We start from the raw sequence: 24474 nt of genomic DNA, 5'->3' as shown, positions 1-24474 counted from the left end.
ATTTTTGCATGTTTGTCCTACTGTTTATATTGTCTCTTGTCTTTATATTCACCACTGTCGTCATAGTTGTTACTGTCTTCTCGTAGTACTCCCTCTCTGCTTATACAGTCAGTCTTCCTTTATATTTGTCTTTTCTCTATATTTTTGTCTCTGTGTCTTTTTACATTCCTTCGTCTTTCTTCATATATACTATTCTATGTTTCTTCTTATTCTTGCTGTTCTTTGCAGGTATTCCCTATTGTTTTCTCATACTTTTCTTTTTCCTCTAATACTCTTGTGCCTGTTCTCACATTTCTTCTGTCTTTTCTTATACTTTGCACTCTCTACTAATATTGTCATCTTTTCTTATTGTGACATTTCTCTCCTCATTTTACCCCCAGTTGTTATACTGCTCCCTGTTTTCATATTCTCCTCTCTCATCTCTTACTTCTTAATGTGTCCTCTTACTAATGAGTTTTTCTTATATTGCCTTTTGTCCTATATTACTTCTCTCTGTGTTCATATTTTCCACTGTTTCTTCATATTTCTTTTCTATTTTCATTTTCTGTCCTCTCTGTTTACACTTCTTAAATCTGTTCATATTGTTTGCTCACATCTGTTACTGCTCCTTGATTCACTGTATACACTCTGCAGCACTTTCCTCATATTCTCTGTCTTTTCATACTGACCTCTCTCTTTATATTTGTCTTGTCTTGTCATACTTTTGCCTCTTTCGTCATACACTTTTCACTCTTTATAATCCTCCATCTGTTTATACTCCTTCTTTTCACCTCAGACTGTATCCTCTGTTCTTGTTTACCCCTTTTTTCCTTTTGCTCCACTTTTCCTGACATTGTTTGTGCTTTCTTCTGGCACTGTTCTCTCTGTCCTTATACAATGCTGTCCTTTGCTAGTATTCCTTTTTTGTTCTTATAGTTGCGTATCTTTTCACATATTCCTTCTTTTTTTCTTTAGTCTTTCTCTCTCTTCTTATAGTGCCCCCTCTGTCCTCTTACTCTCTTTTTTGCTTGTCATACTCTTTCTTCTCCTCATATTTCCATCTTTCTCTTTATACTCTTCCTTACCTATTCATACTTTCCAGTTTATTCATACTTCCTTTATTCCGTTATATTGCAGTGTCTGTTTATACTCCCCTTTTTGGTTATTTTTTCCCTTGTTTCATACTCCTTCCTCTTTTGTTGTAAGTCCTTTTATTTTTATAGTCCCACGTTTGTCCTCATAATCCTCCCTCTGTTCTTGTAAGTAATATAATAGAATATTTGATATATTTATTTTTGTAATGTTATATATATTTTCTTATTATAGATTCCGTTGATCGATACTGAAAAAACTGTATGATGCCTACTAAGTTTCAAAAGCGGAAACAACGAAAGAAAGGTGTGTATTTGAAGAGAAGTCATCAACAAGATTTACATGAAGTGCAATGTGTTAACAAAGAGAAAGAAAGTCCGGGTAAGACAAGGAACACCTTTTTGAGGAAAATATTAAAGACTTAGGGCCAGATGTAGGTAATTCTCATTTACCGATTCTAAAATACCGAGTCATACCGAATCGGTATTTCAGAATCGGAAAATGAGATGTAGATAAAAAATCGGTAAAAATTACCGATTCGGAATTAGTCGGTATCCGATATCGGTATTTACCTAGTCGGAATTTACCTACTCGGTAAAATCCGAATCGGTAAAACCCATTCACACCAACGGGTTCATGGCCATAGGAATGAATGGGTAGTACCGAATCGGAAAATACTGAGTCGGTGGAAACCGACTCGGTAATTACCGAATCGGTAAAATCCGAATCGGTAATTTGAAACTGACAAACATGTGAGCCTGTGAACCAATGAGGAACACCAACCACACCCAAATCCAAATCCACTGGGGAACTAACCAATCAGATCCAAGCACCCCTCCCCAGTACCTGGGACTGGCCACGCCCATGCAGGTGCAGAAACCCACAGTCAGGAGAGCAGGAGGACAGAGTGTGGAGCAGGCTTCCCTGAGCTAACCAACACAGCGCCATGGAGAGTCAGGAGGCACAGAGGGATGCTGCAGAGCGCAAGAGGAAGCAGAAGTTCAGCCAGGAAGAACTTCATGTGCTTGTATCAGAGGTGACAAGCAATTACAGCAACATTTTTGGCAAGCTATCTCTGCATGTAGCAGAATCCATCAAGCGCAGCACCTGGATGGAAATACAAGGCAAGGTAAATGCCATTGGTGTCACCCACCGTGACCTTGAAGCCCTGAAAAAACGTGGTATGACATCCGCATAATTACAAAGAAGAAACTTGCTGCCCACCGCAAGGAAAGTGATGCAACAGGGGGAGGAAGAAACCGAGCCCCAAGACTCAGCGACATCGAGGAGATGATGGCATCCACCCTTGAGCAGGAATGCATCCATGGCATCGGGGACGCAGACAGCTCAGCAAGAGGCGCAAAAAAACAAGGTAAGATGCAAGTACATTGTCATTTACCCATTTACCTATTCCCCTCACACACTCTGTGTGCCCAATTCAGACTCCAGAACAGGTTTAACTAATGTCCTGCAATGCATCCTGGGAAATGTAGTCATGTGTAGATACCTCAGAGCAGTCAGCATGCATTGCAGCAAGGGGACCAACAGACAACTAGCATAGGCAAATGAGAGACAGGCAAAGGTTCAATAGAAGTGTGTTTTATCATGAGACACAGGTGAACAACTCCACTGACACAATGTCCATGTCTGTCCACAGGAGAGTCAATGCGCAGCACAGCAGAGGATAGAGAGAAGAGGAGGGAAGGAGCAGGACCAAGCACATCACACAGAGGGAAGGACCAAGAGCAGGCAGCCGTGTCACCAGAGGAGCCTACATCACCACATCCACAGTCCCCTCTCTTATTCGAGAGTCAGGAGACAGGAGCGACTGGACATTCACCCACCCCCACAACACCATCCCCAGTGCTGGGAAGGGCAAGGTGCCGTGATGTGCCCCCTCGCAGAATACTTGAAACATCGGAGGAGGAGGAGGTAGAGGGTGACACACAGGAAACAGGCAACACCGAAGAGCTGCCCACTCCCAGAGTTACGCGGGCCAGTGTCCGAGGGCGAAGGCCACGGGAGGCAGAGGATGTGCGTCAGATTCAAGGTGTCTTCTGCGGACTGGAGGCCACCATGGTCAAAGTTCAGCGCCTGCAGGCAAAAGCGATGATGGGGGTTCAGAGGCAGGCACGCACAACAAACAAGAAGCTCGATGCAGTAGGCAAGGGCATAGGGGAAATGGCAGAGAGCATGCAGTCTATGGCATCTGGCATATCTGACATTACACAGTGCATGACTGTCCTGTGTGACAAGTTGGACAGGGACCATTTAGAGAGATGCAAGGCCCGTGTGGATGTGCGGCAACAGACAAAGGCCCTGAACAGGTTTGCCACTGCTACCACCGTGCTGTGCAGACGGTCAGTGACGATGCAGGATGCCATAGTGCAGTGCTGCAACAATTTATCAGAAGGAATGGCCAGGATGACCTCAGCAATGGAGCTCGTGCTCGCTCAACAGACTGGCACTGGAGGCGACACTTGTGCGTTGGAAAGTGAGGGGTCCACCAGCAGGAGTGGTGCAAGCACTCCTGTGCAAGACTTACATCGGAGCGGCAGGCGTCGGGGAAGTGAGCCAGGCCACACTGAGAACATTGACTCACAGCCACAGCAGTCCCGCCCTGTGGTCCGTGGCCACAAACAATGACTTTGCCCTCCACCCAAGGAAGAAGTTACGGTGGTGTTAACCGTGACAACACAGTCATGGACTGTTTGACATTGTGTGCCCAATGTGTGCTATCAATGCAGTAGCGTAGTGCAAATTAAACTACTTACACAAATTACTTTGCCTGCCTGTGTATCATTACTCACTCAGAAATATTGCTGTGTAAACTCTTCCTGTCTCAGTCTCCCATCTGTAGCTGCTGCTGCCACCGTAGCATGGGGCTCTGCATCCTCTGTGTCGTCATCAATGTCCTCATGATGTGTGATCTCCACCTCTGTGCCTTCCTTTGTTGCGAGATTATGTAACATGGCACATGTCGCTATGATCTTGCAGCAGATTAAAGGGGTGTACTGCCGTGCCCCTCCACTCTTGTGGAGGCAGCGAAACCTGCTCTTAAGGAGTCCAAATGTGCGCTCCACTACGTTTCGTGTAGATCTGTGAGCCACATTGTAGCGCCTTTCACTCCTGGTGGATGGGTTGAGGTAGGGAGTGAGCACAAAGGACCGCAGGGCATATGCACTGTCGCCTAGGGGGGAGAAAGAATGACATTAATTGCATGTACATGAGACGTAGATCTGCTGTGAGTGTCATGGTGTGTCAATGTGAATTACCTAGCAGGTATCCATTTCCAAATTCTCCGGCAAGTAGGCGTGTGTATATTCCACTATTCTGGAAAATATATGAATCATGGGTACTTCCGGGGAACTTGGCTACGATGTCTGTGATGAGATTCCCTGCGTTACATATGACCTGGACGTTGATGGAGTGCGTCGACTTGCGGTTTCTGTATATGTGCTCTGTGGCTGCAGGTGGACAGAGTGGGACGTGGGTACCATCGATGCAGCCTATCACGTGAGGGAAGTGTGCCAGGTGATAGAAGTCTGTCTTGGTTTTGGCTAAATCTGCTGATGTTGCAGGGAATGAAATGTAATGCCCCATCCTCTGCATCATTGCGTCGAGAAACCTCCTGAAGAAGCGGGACAGGCAGCCCTGGGACACACCACCGACTGCAGCTATCACACTCTGGTAGCTCCCAGAGGCCAGCAGGTGTAGGCTACATAGCACCTGGACATGGGGTGGGATGGCGTGGGCCCTGGGTGTTGGGTGCTCCAGGAGTGGTTGTAGGTCCCTGATCAAGTCCTTGATGGTTTGGGAATGTAGCCTGTACCTCTGGAGTATTTCAGGCTCTGTCAGTTGGAACAGTGTTATCCTCTGCCTGTACACTTGTTCCTCCCTTTGCCATTCTCTCTCTCCTGCTGCCTGTAGTCTTTGCCGTCTTGCTATGACGTAAAAAGTCGCCATTATGGTTCCAGAGGTGCATTTTGGGTCTCTTTTTATGGCCCTCCCCTGGTTACCACCTGCATTCAATCCATGGTAAATACCGACTCTTAAATACCGAATTTCTGCAAAATCTGTATTTTTGGGCTTTCCTACATCTCCATGGCCTGTTTTTACCGTTTCTTATTTACCGATTCGGTAAATAAGAATTCGGTATAATAGAATTCGGTAGATTCCGCCTCGGTAATTTACCGATTCATATTTACAGAGTCGGTATTATTCCGACTCATATTTACCGAGTCGGTATTATTCCGGCTCATATTTACCGAGTCGGTATTTTTCCGACTCGTATTTTCCGATTCGGTAAATATTGGGCTCCTACATCTCATTTCATGGTTACCGGTCGGTAACGGCCGATTTTACCGATTTTCGGCCGTTACCGACCGGTAATTGGCGACCTACATCTGGCCCTTAGAGTAGTTTGCACAAACATAAAAATGTTATTAGTGTATCTGCAACGAAAAAGAAAAATACAAATAAAGAGAACAATCATGGAAAATCAAGTGCAGAGAAAACTATGTATAGTAAAAGGTGGAAAAACCAATTTATGGAAATTAGGAAAAACATGTTTTATAATAGATTTGTTTCAGATTTAATTAAAGAAATTAAGGTATGTAAGAAAAAAACAATATTTTATAAGAAGAAGAAAGGTATAAAAAATGTAGTTGAGAAAGCTTTGGAATTGAAAAGAAAATTGTTCATTTTGGTAATCAATAGAATTAGATCACTAGATAAGCCAATCCATTTAATGAAGGCCAAAAGTAAGTGGAGAAGAGTAATTAACAGAAGTAAATTTTGTGAGTTTTTTTGGGGTGAATGGAAACATAGTTCAAGTTCTGAGCCTTTTTCTAATGAAGAAAGTTATCTTCAGAGTAATGATTTGTTGAATGCAGTTGACACTAGTGGTCGTGCTTATGAGGTTAGAAATGGTTGTCCTATTGAGAAAAAGAAAATTGTTCCTAGAAATGCAGAAGAGGTGTTAGCTGGTGAAGTTTTAGGGAGACGTCCTAAAGCTCCAGTGTACACTTGGAATTGTAGTAGTATTTGCAGTGTGCGGCAAGAAGCTATTGATTTTTTACGCAATTCATTATGTAACTATACTAAGAAACGTGTGAAACAAAAGATTAAGGTGATGCAAGGATTAGACCCTTGCAGAGTGAGAGAAAATACTGGTTTGCAAGGTCATTCTCTGGCTTGTCTTTCTAAAAAAGTATGTCGAAGTGTTTTTCACCATTTCAGGATGTTAGCAGTACATCATTCTGAAATGAGGAAATTAGTGAGAACATTGTATTATGCAAAAAGTCCAGCACTAATGTTAAAAAAGTTGAACAGTGCTCTTTTGCGTGGATCTGTATCAGATGTAACAAATATTTTTGATGAAATTCAGGTTAGTTAATTTGGTCCTCAGGAAGACAGTGCAGAAACTGAGACATTAATAGAAGAAAATGTAGAAGAGAATGTAGAACATTGCAGTGTAGAAAATTTTGAGCAAGAAATTATAAAGTTTAAGGTGATTTCAGGTGAAAGGCAAAATTATTCTTGTATCTGTTGTCGACGAATTCATTATAAATATCAGACCAGGAGTGTTGATTTGTATTTAAAAAGTGAAAAGGAATATAATAATGAGTGGAAGGATTTTGCAACTTATTTATTGTTTGAGAATTGTCTTGATTTGGGTTCTGATCAGCGTATTTGTAAATATTGTTATAACAAATTAGATGAGAACAAAATGCCTGCTAGCGCTGTGCATAATAATCTTGAGTTGGTAAATATTCCTTCTGAACTGATGGATTTAAATACCTATGAGTCTATTCTTATTCAATGTGTGCATCCATTTCAGGCCTTTGTTCGTATGGAGCCTAAGACAGGAAAATTGCCTCCTTCAGATTTACAGAGAGGATTAAAGGGAAGAGTTGTATATTTGCCTCTAGAATTAAAGAAAGATATTGAAACTATTGGTGTAGAAAATGTAGAGGATGAACCTTTAGGTATTCTTGTTAATGGCGTTCCTACTAAGAGTAAGAAAATCTGGCAAGAATTAGTGGATGTTAGGACAGTGAAAAAGGCAACGTTGTATCTGGTAAAAAATAATCAATATTACAAAAATGTGTATGTGGGAGAAGAAGAAATAACTGTACAAGAAGATAGTGACTTGCCATCTGGACAAATTGAAAAAGTGGATGTGTCCAGAACTGAAGAAATCTACGAACATTATAGTGTTCATCCACTGCATTCCAAAGAAATTATGGGGAATGCTATAGAGTTATTCCGAATGAAAGAAGCAAAAGGAAGTCCCATTAGTGTATGGGAAAAAAGCTTAGAAGCTCGTTGTTTCCCTCAGTTGTTTCCTATAGGAAATAGAGGACGATATGATGAACGACCTTTGCAGATTCCTGCATCTGAATACCGGACATCAAGATATATGCAGAAGATCCAAGATTTCGACAATGTATTCCGTATTTGTTACATCTTTTGTTTGAGAGTGTTTTGTCTGGACTTTCTTATGCAGTAAACCATATATTGAAAACAGGTGTCCATCTGCAAAATGTTTCGGCAAAGGAATTTATGGATAAAGTACAGCAGAAAGATAAGGGTTTGGAATGTCAGCTGATTAATCTGATGGCATGTAAAGGTTGTTACACCACACTACCATTACAACGCGGGCTTTACAACGAAGTCGTTACCACGACTTGTGCTGTAGGGTGCTGGACTTAGGAATAGTAACATTTACTATTCCAACACCAGCCTACGTACAGTAGGGAAGGTGTTGGAATAGTAAATCTACTATTCCTTAGCCTAGAGCGCCCTCCAGTGGTAATGACTTGCGTTGTATTGCCCGCATTGTAATGGTAGCGCGGTGTAACAACCACGTCGTAATGGATGTTCCCCCATGTCAGCGTGGTACTAATGAGTACTGGTACCGTCGTCACGGAGAACTCAAATGTATGCTAAGGAACCTAGGAACTCCTACATGGTTCCTTACTCTAAGCTGTGCTGAATATGCTTGGGATGATTTACTTCAAATATCCAAATCCAAATCCAAATATTCTAAATATCGAATACAAGACACCTGGAGAATTGTGCTCTTTGGATCCTGTTAATGTATGCAGGTATTTCAATCATGGATTCGAAGCTATGATGCCTTTTATCACCAGTAAAAAAAATGCTCCTCTTGGAGAGGTTCTGGATTTCTTTTGGAGAAAGGAGTATCAAGCGAGAGGTGCTTCTCACATACATATACTATTATGGATCAAAGATGCTCCCAAATTTGGAACAGACTCAGATAATACTGTGTTGTCTTTTATTGAAGAATATGCTACATGTGATGTACCCAAAAGTACACTAGATAAGGACTTAAGACAACAAGTCTTATGATTCCAAAGCCATCGTTGTGGGAAATACTGTCGTCGAAAGTACAAATCTAAGGACAAATTCTACAGCAAATGCCGTTTTGCATTTCCAGGACCTGTAATATCGAAAGGAAGAGTGAACAGTTTTATGTCATCTTTGTGACATACTATCACAAGAAAGTCTCCAAAAAATACCTACAACTTAAGAAGAAATGAAGAGTCAAACTACATAAATGACTATAGCCCAGTCATTTTGTCCATGTGGAATGCTAATATGGATATTCAATATGTTGCAGACAATTCCATTGCTGTTGCTCGATATGTGACATTATACATAACAAAGTCAGAAAAGACGGAATTGAAAGAAATGTGGGAAGGGATTTCCCATGAGAAGAGTCTAAGTAAGAAATTATACAGTTACAGTTTGAAGATGTTATCTCATCGTGAAATAGGAGCGTCTGAATGCTCGGATCGCTTATCATCTGCAAGTCTATACTCCAAATCTAGAAGAATCATTTGGGTGAGTCTAAGTCTTGCTGCCACACGAAAACCGAGTACTTAAATCTGTACAAGAAATTGAATATTTAGCTGAAAAAGAGCCAGAAAGTACAGATATTGTGATAACAAATATGTTGGATACATATTATCCAAATAGAAGTCATCATCTTGAGAACATTTGTCTCTATGAAGTGCTGCAAAGCTATATTTTTAAACGGAATATTACAGAAAACATCGATAATAGTATATATGCCACGATTGGTTCTGAAGGATGTCTGGTGAAAGAAAGAAAAGGACATTTGATTAATCACCGTAAACTGAGTTGCGAAACAACTGACAAAAGGGAATTTTACCATTTAGCTCTTTTGCAACTTTTCAAGCCATGGCGTTCAGAATTGGAATTACTTGGAGATTTTGAGAGCTATGAAGATTCCTTCAATGCAACAAAAGATACTATAGAATGTCCTGTTTTTTTGTGTGAAAATGTTGAACGATGAAATTGAGCAAGAAGCTGCAATTGCAGCTGAGATTGCTAGAGATAGTTCTCAAGACAGTGAAACTTCTGCTCCGTTGAGTCAGGACCCACTAGGAGAACCAATTGTTCAAAATAAAGCAGCAACTGCTATGGAAGAGGTGGAAACAGCAATGTATCAAGCTCAAGAAGATGTAACAAACTTGGGAAACTTGGAAGAACAACTAAATCTTGAGCAGAAAGAAATATATGAGCAAGTGAGAGAACAGATTCAGCATGGATTACTTCATGAGAAGAAAGAGTGCTCTTGCTCATCATTTGAACCTATCCGTATGTATGTGAGTGGACAAGCTGGAACAGGAAAAAGTTTTTTAATTAAAGTATTCACAAGTTTTCTACAGAAAAGAACTGAGTCGCATTTGTCTTGTGTTGTCACTGCTCCAACTGGATTTGCAGCCCACAATATTAAAGGAATTACTTTACATCGTTTATTAATGCTACCAGTAGAGCATGAAAACAAATTAGAATACCACAAGCTATCTGGACAAGCTTCTTGTGAAGTTTCAAGAGTGTTGAGGAAAATGAAACTTCTCATTATTGATGAGGTAAGCATGGTATCAAACTTAATGCTTGCCTTTGTGCATTTAAGAATGCAGCAAATTCTTAAACCAGAGTATGACGTATTATTCGGAGGAAAACACGACATAGTTTTTGGAGATCTTCTACAACTTACTCCTGTAAAAGGACAACCAGTGTTTAACCGCATCAGCGCTAACGGTTTTCCCGCTGTGCGCTGACTTTTTTAAAATACCGCGTTACAGGACGAGCTGAGCTCGTCATGAGCGTGCAAGCGGCGCAACTACTCGTCATGAGCGCGGAAGGGTTTAAAACACTAGTGCATGAAGATACTAGAAAGTCTTTGGGGAGCATTAGAAATGTAAACATTTGGTCATATTTTCAGTATAAGGAACTTATTACAAATATGCGACAGGCAAATGATGCTGATTATGGAACCATTCTTCAAGATATAAGATTAGGAAAAATGACCGAACATGGCAAACAAGCTTTACAGAGACGATTATTTTCCAATTTGTTTCCAAATGAAAATATACATGAGAATTGCAGAAAACAAATCTGTAATCTGCTTAATGCCAACACTGCGTGAATGTTCTATATTCAATGAAGAAATGTTAAAGTTGGAAAATTAAGAAATTATAAAATTGGAAGCAATTGATAAAATAGAAAATGAAGGTATCACTATTATTTTTAGTGAAAAGTTGAAGAGGAAATTGGATTCTTTAGAGAAATCGATAAGTAAAACTGCTGGTTTAGAAAAGAATTTGTATGCATGTGTAAACTTCAGGGTAATTTTACGACATAATTTGAATGTGGAAAAAGGTTTAGTAAATGGAGCAATGGGTATAATTGTTGATTTTGTTAAATATGTAAATAGAGATGGGATTGAATGTTTGAAAATCAAATTTGTTGAAATTGCTGAAGTACAACAACTTAGTCGTTGTCCAGCTCGATTTTTGCTTGTAAAAGATTTGTATGTCTGCAGAAAACAGTTTTCTATTTCTTTGGCATATGCGGTGACCATTCATAAATTTCAAAGTTTAAGTGTAGATAGTGCTTTAGTGAATATTGGAAGTACCGTGTTTAAAGAAGGTATGGCATATGTTGCTATGTCTCGAGTCAGAACTTTATCTGGATTGTACTTGATTGATTTTGATGAGACAAAGTTTAGTGCAGATGCAAATTGTTTGAGAGAGTATAATAGGTTAGGAAGAGAATATGCACCCAATTTAGGTCAATATCCAGTATTTGAAAAGCGTGTTGTATGGAGAAGAAGAATATTTGAGAATATCTGTAGTGAAACTGTAGAGAAAGAAAAAAAACAAGATGAAGTTGCGCCTGCAAGCAAAACGAGAAAGGAGAGTGTTGAAGAGAATGTTGGTTATCGGTTTGAAAATAGTTGTGGTGTCAACTGCTATGCTAATGTAGTTGTTAATGTTGTTTTTTTTCTTGAAAGTTTGCAACAGCAAATTGTAGAAAATCGGGACAAAAGATTCTGTTCATTGTAGAATTCTGTTTATGAGAAATGTAGTAGTGATAAAAGTAAAATACAAAGTGTTTCTGGTATTCGAAATATTTTGGACATATGTTCTGGTTCTAGTCAATTTATGCAGAATATTCAGCAAGATTGGCAGGAATTTTTTATGTTTATGCTTGGTGTACTGGAAGATGAAGGTATAGATGTTGAAAACCTTTTTGGCCTTTCTTATAAATGGCAACATGACTGTCAAAATTGTTTGTTTACATGTAGCACTAACATAGACACTGAAAGATTCATATATTTGACTTTACCTGACTGTGAATCAGTGTCTTTTAACAATCCTAATTAGAGGAGCAAGTCAAAACATGGAGTGTAGCGAATGTAAATCAGAAATGCCATCAACATTACTTATACAAAGATATGGACAGTATGTTATTTTAATGCTGCAACGTTGTAGAGCTGGTGGAAGAAAATTGGAAACTTTAATTAAAATTTTTGTAGCTGGTCAATGTGCAATATCAGGAAGAACTTTTGTAGCTGATGCAATTATTTTTCATGATGGACCTTCTACCACATCTGGACATTACATTGTTTATTTAAAATGTCTGAAAGGTTGGATACATTGCAATGATAGTCAATTAGTTTTTAAGCAACGTTTGCCCAAAGAGTTACCAAATTCTTACCTAATATTTTTAAAGGCAAAATGTTAAGATCAAAATTTGCCCTTTAGGATTACTGCTGTTAAGGTAGATTAGTCTGGTGTTGTGGAGTATTTTGTAAGTGAGGGTGAGGAGCTTGAAGGTGATCCTTTTGTTGATATTGAGGCAGTGTAGGTGTATCAGGTGGTGGGTGATGTGGCTGCAGCAGGGCACATTGATGATCACTCGGTGGAGGTCTTTTGGATTTGTTGTAGTTGTTGTAGGTGTTTGGCTGGAATTCCTGTGTAGAGTGTTTTGCCACAGTGTTGTCTGCTGCTGATGAGGGCCTGTGTCAATGTTCTTCTTCTTTTGGTTAGGATCCACTTGTAAATGTTGCGCAGCATGTGGAGGGTGTTATAGCAGTACGAGGAGTCGGTGTAGACTTAGGTTACACATGGAGAGGGAGGAGTTGAGGTTGAATCCAAGGTTGTGGACATGGTTGGTAGGTGTTGGTACTGTTCACAGTGTAGTCAGGTAGCAGGAGTTGTCCGAGGCTGAGGGTGTGGGTCTGAGGATGAGTACCTTCATCTTGTGCGAGTTTATGTTTACAGTGCTGCTCTTTATGTAGTTGGTGATGTCCTTCATTGTGTTGTGGACATTGCTTTTGCTGGTATGTGGCTTCTTGGTGAGGAAGAGGATGAGCTGGGTGTTGTTTGTGTAGGAGATGTTGTTGAAGTTGTGATGGTGGGCTACTTGTGTGAGGGTGGCCATGTAGATGTTGAACAGCGTCGGAATGATGCATGAGTCCTGGTGGACCCGTAGATGATGTCGGTGGTTTTGGATCAGAAGGCTGGGAGGCGGACGCTCAGGATTACTATTGAACAACTTTCAAACAAAGGATTTGATGCATACTATTTGGCCGTAAGAAAAAGTATGTGAAACCATTAAGGACTTTTTGTTGTGTATTTTGTCAGCATATATTTGCAAGTAACATTATTTACAGTGTATGACAATTAATCATAATGTTTTGTTATTTTATGATTGTTTGAGATGTGTCATATTTACATAAGAAATTGCTCTTAGAAAAAAACATTTAAGATATGTTTTATTTCTATTTTTTAAATTGTTATTGAGAATGTGAATGTTTTTTTTAGATAATCTTATTGATTGTCTATTTTTTGCCCACTGTTATGTGATGAGTACTATTGAACTCACTGTTTCTAGTGAAATTCAATATATTCTGAGAACAGCAAAAAAGGCAAATGAAATGGTTTACAAATTATTTTGTGTTGTAAGATATATATTGTAACTGTATTTTTTTGTGTCTTCCACAGGTGATAATTTTATAATATATCATTTTTTTATTATTTATTATGCTTAAGGTAAGTACAAGTAACTGTCAGCCGCGGCCCGTGGAGGGAGTTGCGATGGGGCAGGCAGGCGGGGCGGGGGAGGGGCAGGCGGGGCGGGGGAGGGGCAGGGTGGGGGGGTGATAAACAGCAGAATCTGGATGATTGCAGGTAATTAAACAATTAAATTAATAAAACTAATTTCGTAGCGCGCCCTGCATCGCAAAATGCGATGAAGGGCACGGAACGAAATTCATAAAGGAAAAATTATGGAAAGAGAACAGCCTCAAACTGAGGAGATTTAGGATATTACCATGAGTATAATTGAAGAACTAATCGTATCTGTCACAGGCAATGAGAGTGAAGAAGGGGAAATTAGTGCTGCAGACATGAGGTGTGATTTCGAAGACGAAAGCTTTGATGGAGAATTTCTGGAAGTATTAAAATTATTTTGAAAGTTTAGAACAAATTAATTCAGAAACTGTTAACGAGGGAATTGATCTGAATGACATATCTGATGAACTTGTATTGGAATGTGTTTTAAATTATGAGATGTTAATAGATTACATTTAATGTTTAAAAATGATAACGGTTTGAGCACTATCTACTAATGTATTTATTGTACTAAAAGTGAAGCACTTATAGATTCAGTTATATATTCTTTAAATGTTTGTATTGATTTAAAATATGCAAAGTGGGTCTGAGGGTATGGATTGCTTAAAATCCGTATTGGGTATACATGCAGTCTTGTATGCACCTGCAAACTTGTGTTTTATGCCTTCAATTCCCCAGTCTGTATCCTTAGACTTCCACCAAACACACTGACACTGCTGTTTTAGTATTGTAGTGAGCCAGTCAGCAGTATGTTCTTTTCCATTGTACCGTGGTAAAACTGAAGCTGCAATAAATTTAGTGAGGAACTTTCTTTGCAAAAGTGTAATGATCCAGTCAGTATCTAGATACTCATGGATTAAAAGAGGCCTTAGTCCATAGGCTGTTTTAAACCTCTATAGACTGTGCATGCACTGTTCTCTATGCACCAGGGGCCTCATTTATGAAAAGTGACGCATCGCTGCGTGAAAACAGCAATGCGTCACTTTTCATTGCGCCCTCCTTGCGACACCAATGATGCGTCATATTTACAGTATGACGCATCATTGCGCAAGGAGTTACAGATACGTCAGAAATACTGAAGTATCTGCACGGCGCAAAAGTGACGCAATGCTGGAGTGTATCACAAAAATGACGCAACTCCAGCAATGCGTCCTTTCACATGGTGCAAGCCCCATGTGAAAGGTCCTGCGTCAGTCTTACGCCTGCTGTGAGGCAGGCGTAAGAAATTTACGCATTCGCATCCTAGAAATGGCACAGTGAAATCTTATATATTTCACTGCGTCACTTCTAGGACCATTTTTTGCATCAGAACGCCCCCCTGCATACATTATACCTGGTGCAGGTATAATGTAGCGCAGGGGTTTACAAAGTGACGCATCTACGTAGATGCGTCACTTTGTAAATATGGTGCAACAAGGCACATTTTTCCGCTGCTGGTGCATCACAAAAAGTGACGCACCGGCGGCGTAAAAGTGACGCACGGCCTCATAAATGAGGCCACAGCAAACTTATGTTTTATACGTTCAATTCCTCAATGTGTATCCTTATACTTCCAGCAAACATTCTCACACTACTGTTTCAATATTGTAGTGAGACATTCAGCAGTATGTGTTTATCTGTATACTGTGGTAAAACTGAGGCTGTTATAAATTCAATCAGGTTCTTTCCTTGCAGAACTGTAATCATCCACTTACTACCTAAGTACTCATGCATTAAAATAGGCCTTAGGGCTTAGACTGCTTCAAACCCTTATAGACGATGTATGCAGTCTTCTATGTACTTGCAAATTTGTCTTTTATACGTTCAATTTACCAGTTTGTACTGCTGTGTCAATCCTCACACCTGCTTCAAGGTAGTGCAGGGTTTTGACATAGCATGAGCCCAAAAGTGACAAAGTGAAATCTTGTAGATTTCAGTCAGCCACTTTTAGGAGGTGTTCCTGCGCCGGAACGACCCCCCCCCCGCTCCCCCCATTGTAGGAATGTCTCCTTCTGGTGCAGGGATTTACAATGTGATGCACCTCCCAGATACGTCATATTCTAAATACCACATATCATGGCGCATCTTTTGCACCACCGCTTCATCAGAAGAGTGATGCAACGGCAGTGTAAAAGAGGCACAAGGGTGTTGTAAATCTGCCTCTAACAAACACTTACAAATTCACCCAGGCAGTTTCACTAGCAGTGCATTCTTTTTGAATTTACTTTTGTTATTACTTTACATTAAAAATGTGAAATGTAACTTTAAAAATAAAATAAATATAAGTATTTATAATACAAATGTAGGAAATTACTATAAAAAGAAAGAAATATAATAATTAGTATATTTTAAAATTATCATTTACAAAACCTTAGAAATTTACTGAAAAAACCATAGGTTTCAGGCACGTTATAGTTAGGAATTAGCATTTAAAAAACCTTTGAAATTCACTGAAAAACCCATAGGTTTCACCCATGTTATAGTTAGCTGGACATTTCTCTCATACAAAACCATGGAAATTCCTCCGTTATAGTTAGTTTAGCTAACTATAACTCGCGCGCCCGCAATGCACTACTGATGACGTCACATATTACATCACTCATGACATGGTCAGTGGCATCACTCATGACATCACTGATGACATCTCAAATGACATCACCGATGACATCACTGATGACATCATCCAGTGAATGTGTGTCTTTCTAAAAAAAATATTTTTATATATGTATATCTAAAGGTCGATGGAAGAATAAATGGGTAAATAAGTGTCTAAATGGATGTTTTTTTTGTAAAACTGACCTATTAAGTGTATCTTAGTGAATACATGTATTAACGAGTAATGTTTAAATATTTAAATATCTGTATCAGTGTCTCACTTTGTGTATAAGTGGCTGCATGGGTTGGTGAGTAGCTACATGAGTGTGTACATGGGTTATTAATTTATTTCTTGAGTATCAGTATGAGTGTCTGTATGGTTTGGTGGGGGATATTACTTAGCGTATAGATGCATGAATGAGTGACTCACTGTATGGGTTTTGAAGACAGCATGTGTGCAGGACTGTATGGGTGGATGAGTGTGTGTATGGGTGTGTTAGTGAGTGAACGACTGTCTCAATAGTGTCTTTATGAGTAACTACATATGTTTTAAACTAGTATATGTGAGTATTGATGTATATAAGTGAGTATATGTTAGAGTGAGAGTTTGGAAGAGTTCCTGTATAAATAAGTATGTGTTTCTATAAGTCATTGTTTAAGAGAGTAAGTATGTGTACGTTTCTGTAGAAGTAAGTGTAGTGGTGTGTGTATAGCTGTATATGTAAGTTAATGGATGTTTGATAGTTTATTTGCATGTGTGAGTATGTGTGTGAGTAACTCTATGGATGAGTATTGGTGTATGAGTACATATGATGAGTACATGTATGAGTGACTATATAGAACTGTTGGTGAATGAGCAGATGTGTATGTAGATGTTGGAATTACTGAATAGGTTGTTGTAACTGGTATTGGTATCTCAATTTTTTTGAAAATTTTAGTTTCTATTTTTGAATGTGTGCATCAAAGGTAATATTAGGGTGAGAGGAGGTCTGCCATTCTTTCACAAGGATGATATCATCAGTGATGTTATCAGTGATGTCATTTGAGATGTCATCAGTGATGTCATGAGTGATGTCACTGACCATGTCATGAGTGATGTAATATGTGACGTCATCAGTAGTGCATTGCGGGTGCGCGAGTTATAGTTAGCTGAACTAACTATAACGGAGGAATTTCAATGGTTTTGTATGAGAGAAATGTCCAGCTAACTATAACATGGGTGAAACCTATGGTTTTTTCAGTGAATTTCTAAGGTTTTTTAAATGCTAATTCCTAACTATAACGTGGCTGAAACCTATAGTTTTTTCAGTGAATATATATATATATATATATAGAGAGAGAAGTTGTATAAAAATGTTTTTCCACCTCAGCTTCTTCCTGGAAAGTTTTAGGGTGATCCGTCAAGCTGGCCAAGAAAAAGGGGGGTCCCATTAATTTTCCCTATGAACGTTAGACACAGTAACAGATCAAATGGTTGAACTGATTTGCACCACATTTGGTGAAAATGTAGATCTTGTTGTGATTTCTTGTAAATCTATTCAGTAATATAGTTGTATATTTCATGGCGCAGAGGATCCTCAGGAGCAAAAGATCGCATGCTGAGATCGGATTGGCTGCCACCACATCAACATGGATGGCAGCCATATTAGGAATCGGGACTCAGTCCCAAGTCCTAAGAAAAAGGTTAACAAAATAGACATAAGGGGGCAGAGTAGGGATACCTTGACCCCCTAGGCCTGGTGTTGGAGTCCCAGAGGTACACCGCCTGAGGCTAGAACCATTATTTTTTTGTTTTGCAGTGGATTTGCGTATGATTCACAAATCTGCTGTGGGCACCCATGGTATTAATAAATCCCTACCCTGGGATGCGCAAAGGCCCAGGGGGCATGCAAAAACAGCTGTTCACGATGGGCAGAAGCAATGCCTGCTCCCGCAGCACCCAGGATGGGTGCATGCGGGAAGCCGGCTGGGGCCGCAGGGTCCAAAGGCTGTGTGGGTGGGGGTTGGCTTTACGTATGGCAGTAAAGTAATATTTTATGTTAAAAAAAACTAGAAATTGACTGAAAAAACCAAAGATTTAGGCAACATCATAATTAGGTGAATATTTCACGATGTAATGCTTTAAACAAAACATAGAAATTCATTAGTTACATTTATCTCAAGTGACTATAACTCATGCACAAAGGTAACTCTAACTTGTGCCCTCACCATGCTCTGCTAATTACCCAGCCTATTGCATCTCTCATGACATCTTCTATGACATCATTGATAAAATAAATGCAACATTTGCAATTAAATTATTGATGGGAAAGCTTGCATGGTGGGGGCGCAAGTTATAGTTGCCTTAGGACATGAGTTACAGTTACTTGAGATAACTATATCTATAAAGTTACATTAATCTTTGTTTTTGTATGTGAAACAACCAGATGGATGACTAGATAGATAGATAGATAGATAGATAGATAGATAGATAGATAGATAGATAGATAGATAGATAGATAGATAGATAGATAGATAGATTTTTTTTAAAACAAATTTTATTCATTTTCTACAGGTTATAGTACCTTTTGCCTGTACGGCTTGACAGTATTTATGCATGTATGAGCAGCATAATTCAACAACTATACATCATTCTACATGGAACAGTGCACACATTCTTATGGTTTTCAGGACCATGGCTAACTTAGGTTTAGGTAGGCGGTCATTGGATTGCTATCTAGATTGTATATCATTGCAGCTATATTGTGTGGTATTACAGAAAAACACAACATTACTATAACAAAGCTTCCCATCGCCCTTCCCTGCTGACGGGCGCAGAAAGGACAAGTGTGTGCTCTCTGGTTGTGGGCATATACACTCATGGGTTTAGGTCATTAAGGGAGGCATATATTCCGTGTTCACTTTGCTTCGATGTATACGTTTTGGGGTACTGGTCAGTACAGAGATAGTACCGCACATTTACCCATGTGGGGCCCCGGGGGAAATACTACTGCCACCTAAAGTGTGAAAACTAAGTTTCTGAGGGTGAGAAAGGTGCATGTGTGGGTGCAGCACTATCATTGGGGGTTGAGCGTGCCAGAGGCTTTCAATGCTACTAATATAGCATCCCAGCTCATGGGTATAGGCTTCTTTCAGAGCCCTCTACGTTCTTCTCTGAGAATAGCTACACTTTCTGCTAAGCCCCATCTTTAGACTTTTTCCTTTCAGTATTGTATCTTAGGGAGTGATGAGGATTTTCACCTCCTTGTGATGCCTCTTTTCGCTAGTAAAAGTGCTGGATCTACAAACTTGGCCAATACTTCATATCCCTTCCGCCGCCGGTATATACCTAATATGTACATTTCTAGCATTTTCCAGCCCATTTCACCTAACACCTCATCCAGGGTAGCACCTATCATCCCCCAATACTCTTCAAGTGCACTGCCAGACCAAATCATGTGGATGAGATCTGCATCTTGTTCAGGACATCTGGGACAGGAAGCCGTGACACTGGGGTAGATGGAAGTGAGCCCAGTGCGATCATTTGGTTTGTGTAGGCTATCACTTGTAAGTTTCGGCCTGCTAGCTAATATGGGAGCCACTGCAATGGCAATGCTAAACATAGGCATAGAAATCTGGTGCTCCCATACCGCCGGCATCTGACGGGAGTTGTAGCTTTGTTAAGCTGATATGTTGGTGGCCCGCACCCCACACTAGATTGATTAATAATGTGTTCAGTGTTTTGAAGATGGCCTTGGGAAATGCAAATGGCAGGTTCTTAAAAAAATAGAGTAGGTGCAGGAGCATTACCATTTTCGATATGGCTAGTCTTCCCACCACTGATAGGGGCAGGGCCGTCCAAAAGGCGATCTGAGCCGTTAGTGAACTTATTGCTTTTTGTAGGCTTCCTACAACGAGGTCCTGCTGGCTTCTGTATACTTGTATCCCTAAGTACCGGAATGTAGTGTGGGCTATTGTTATATTTCGGTTTCTGCAATGGATTCAAACTGTGTAAAGATTTGCGCTACAATGTCTAGATTATCCTGCAGTCTTCTGGTGTAAATTATAATATCTTCTGCATAAAGTGATAGTGCGTTGTGGGTGCAGTTGATATTAATACCCCAGTCGTTGGATACCACACATATTCTGTGGGCTAATGGTTCTAGTGCAAGCAAAAATAACATGGGGCAACCTTGTCTTGTGCCCCTTTGTATACGGTGTATTTGTGATATATGTGATCCAGTGCGTACCGTGGCCGTTGGGAGGTGGTAGAGCAGTTGGCTCCATCTGCTTAATGTATCGAATGCTTGGGAGATTTCCAGTGATACATCTCGATCCGGTATCTCTGTGGCACAGGCAAACCTTATGTTAAAGACCCTGCATATGTTGAGGGTTGTGTTACGTGCCGGGATGAAGCTGCATTGGTCAGTGTGTACTAGTTTCGTTAGGAGGGGTTGTAAACGGGTTGCTAAAATTTTACTTAGAATTTTGTATTCTTTATTCAACAGGGAGAGAGGGCGGTATGTCGTTAATTTGGTAAGATCTCTACCAGGTTTCGGCAGAGAGGTTATCAAGGCGTGCACTGTAGTGGGGGCAGAGCGCCAATCTCGTAAGCTTCATTATACAATTTCTTAAGATGGGGGATCAATTGGTGGGCATAGGTGGTGTACAGTTCTGCTGGCAGACCGACTAGCCCTGGAGTTTAGTTTTTGGGAAGCCCCTTGATCGCTGCACCAATTTTGGCTGATGTAATAGGTTTAGCTAGTCCCTTTTGGGGCTCTTCCGTTATTTGGGGTACATCAGTTACGTCCAGAAAGGAGTGGAGCTCTTGTGATTTTGCTCTTTGTGGACCTGTATATAACAGTTTGTAATGATCATATAAGGCTTTATTAATATCCGCATGTGTGGTTGCCCGGGTGTGCTAGGGTGACATAATTCGATTATTGATGTCCAAGGAGGGGCGTTTTTAAGAATACGCACAAGTAGTATATATGGTCTGTCTGCCTCGGTTTTTACTTTATGCATGTAAGCTTGTGATCTTTGAAGCGTAGTTGTTCCAATAGTTTTGCATATTGTATGAGGGCCTCTTGGATCCCCGGCTTTGTAGAAGGATCAAGGGCGGCCTTGTTCTAAGGTTTTCTTAATTTGTCCTTGACCTGTGTTAGCTACCTATTCACCTGATGGCGAGCTCCTGTAACAGTACTAATTGCAGTACCACACAGGACTACTTTAAATGCTTCCCGTTCCACACTTACAGAGGAAACTGAGCCGGCGTTTTCAGTAAACTAGTTTGTGATGGTGGAAGCCAGTGTGTCCCTGAACACCCTGTCTTCTTAACAGCAAGGATTTAGCCTCCATGTGGGGACCTGGGAGGGGGCTCGTCCCCAGGTGATTGTGGATTCTAGTGCGCTGTGATCTGATATGTTTTCCCTATGTATGTCGAATGGGTGACTTGTGTTAGCAGCGATACACTATAGATTATGTGGTCAAATCTAGTGTGAAGATCGTGTGAAGGTGAATAATTAGCTTACTCTTGCATTCCCTCGTTATGACTTTGTCATATTTCTCTCAGGGACCACCCTTGTGCCCAGGCCTGCAATGACCTAGCTTGGCATGTCGTGAGAGCTAAGGGGATGGGGGGTGGAATCCGTCCAGTGTGGTATTTAGTATTGCATTATAATCACCTCCTAGGACCCAGGTGAGTTTGATCCAGTCTGCGAACAAGGCACCCACTTGAGTATAAAAAATGTCCTGTTCTGTATTGGGGCATATAAACTCCCTATCACTATTGATCTACAATCTAAGACACCTCGAAGTAGCACATACCTGCCCTCTTTGTTTACGCACCTCTCGTGCACAACAAAAGGGATCCCTGAGTGCATCCACACTGCTGCTCCCCGTGCGAATGCGGAGTAAGTTGTGGCACGTAGTGTCCCTTCCATTTTTTTGTAGTTTAGTGACTTCTGCTGCTATTAAATGTGTCTCCTGTAATATCACTATTTGTGCTTTAGGCCGGGCTAGTTGGCATGTATTCTGTGTCATTTGTGTAGCGATCCTATTCCCGGAATGTTCCCGGTAAGATAGTTATAGTGCTGTATCGACTCCATATTGGTTTTGTTATGTAGTGTTAAAAACCAGACGATTCTGAGTGTAAATGTTATCGCGCCCATTGGCATCCCCTTCAAACAACCCAATACTCGGTCCAACTGTGGAACTTTGTTTGACCAAACTTTATGAACAGTTTTTATTAACTCTACGCTTATGAGATTTACAACTGCAATAGGTGCCATGGTTGACTTACGATGTTTGGGATCTTCAGGAACTCCTGATTAGTCTCCTATGAGGGGTGTACCTTCCCATCCTGGAGTCCAGGCCACCCCCACCCAACATTAGTGTTCGAGTCTCCAGGCCATTGGTAGTGTCCCCCTGTTAGAGTCTGATGCCATCCACTCCGGATCACCGACCGACCCCTGCCCACACCATGTCTTCAACAAGGCCGACTCCACCATCGCACCCCAACTCCGGAACATCATCAATGCCTCCTTCAACACCGCCACCTTCCCGGAGAGCTGGAAGCACGCCGAGATCAGCGCCCTCAAGAAGAAAGCTACAGCGGACCCCACCGATCTCAAAAACTTCCGCCCCATCTCGCTCCTCCCTTTTCATGCTAAAGTCATCGAGAAGATCGTCAACAGACAGCTGACCGCCTTCCTCGAGACAAACGGATCCCTCGACCCCTCGCAGTCCGGCTTCAGAGCCAACCACAGCACCGAGACCGCCCTCATCGCAGCCACCGACGACATCCGGACCCTGCTCGACAAGGGGGAAACAGTGACCCTCATCCTCCTGGACCTCTCCGCTGCGTTCGACACGGTCTGCCACCGCACCCTAGTCCAGCGCCTCAGCAACATCGGTATCCAAGAGAAGGCACTGGAGTGGATCATCTCGTTCCTTGACGGAAGAACACAAAGAGTCCGCCTCCCCCCGTTTCGCTCCGAGGCCACCGAAGTCATCTGCGCCGTCCCGCAAGGATCTTCACTCAGCCCCACCCTCTTCAACATCTACATGAAACCTCTCGCAGCCATCGCACGCCAGCACAACCTCAACATCATCTCTTACGCCGACGACACCCAGCTGATCCTCTCCCTCACCAGAGACCCCGACACCGCCAGAACCTGCCTACACGAAGGGATGAAAGACGTCGCCGTGTGGATGAAGGACAGGCGCCTGAAACTGAACTCGGACAAGACGGAAGTCCTCATCCTGGGATCTTCGCCCTCCGCCTGGGACGACTCCTGGTGGCCCCCAGCCCTGGACACCGCACCCAAGCCAACCGACCACGCACGCAACCTGGGCTTCATCCTGGACCCCTCCCTCTCGATGACCAGACAAGTCAACGCCGTCTCCTCATCGTGCTTCAACACCCTGCGTATGCTTCGCAAGATCTTCCGCTGGATCCCGACCGAGACCAGGAAGACTGTCACCCAGGCACTCGTCACCAGCCGACTGGACTACGGAAACGCCCTCTACGCCGGAACCACAGCCAAGCTACAGAAAAGACTCCAGCGCATCCAGAACGCCTCCGCCCGACTCATCCTGGATGTCCCCCGACGCAGCCACATCTCCAGCCACCTGAGGAACCTACACTGGCTCCCCGTCGACAAGAGGATCACGGACCGGCTCCTCACCCACACACACAAGTCTCTCCACGACCTGGGCCCCAAGTACCTCAACGACCACCTGACCTTCTACACGCCCACCCGCCAGCTACGGTCCACCAGCCTCGCCTTCGCAGCCGTACCACGCATCCGAAGAGCCACCGCCGGAGGAAGGTCCTTCTCTTACCTGGCTGCTATGACTTGGAACTCCCTCCCCATCCACCTTCGGCTGACCCAGGACCATCTCGCCTTCAGGAAACAACTCAAGACCTGGCTGTTCGAGCAGTAGCATACCCCTCCCCCCAAGCACCTTGAGACCCTCCCGGGTGAGTAGTGCGCTATACAAATGGCATGATTGATTGATTGATTGATTGATGCAGGCCTCAATTTGTGTAAGCCTCCAGTATATTAATTAATCATAGATGGTTCTTGTTACCTCATATCACGTGGGGTTCCTTCTGTACTACGTTGCTCAGGTCACCTGCTTTGGCGGGGTGGGTTTTCTCACCACTATCTGGAGTGGCCTCCAAGTACTATGGTATTAGCCTGTGCACCTTTTGGTTAATTTCTTGCATCTGCTCAGCAAAAGTACAGCTTCCTGAATTGCATCGTTCCAGAACACAAGCAAAGTTGCAAATTGACACAAACTATGTGTTGGGATAATTAGTGAACAATTGCCCACCAACGTGGTGAAGATAATTGAACTTAAACAA

This window comes from Lissotriton helveticus, chromosome 6, assembly GCF_964261635.1.
Source record: "Lissotriton helveticus chromosome 6, aLisHel1.1, whole genome shotgun sequence".
In the NCBI taxonomy this organism is placed as follows: Eukaryota; Metazoa; Chordata; class Amphibia; order Caudata; family Salamandridae; genus Lissotriton; species Lissotriton helveticus.
This window is presented reverse-complemented; position numbering follows the sequence as displayed.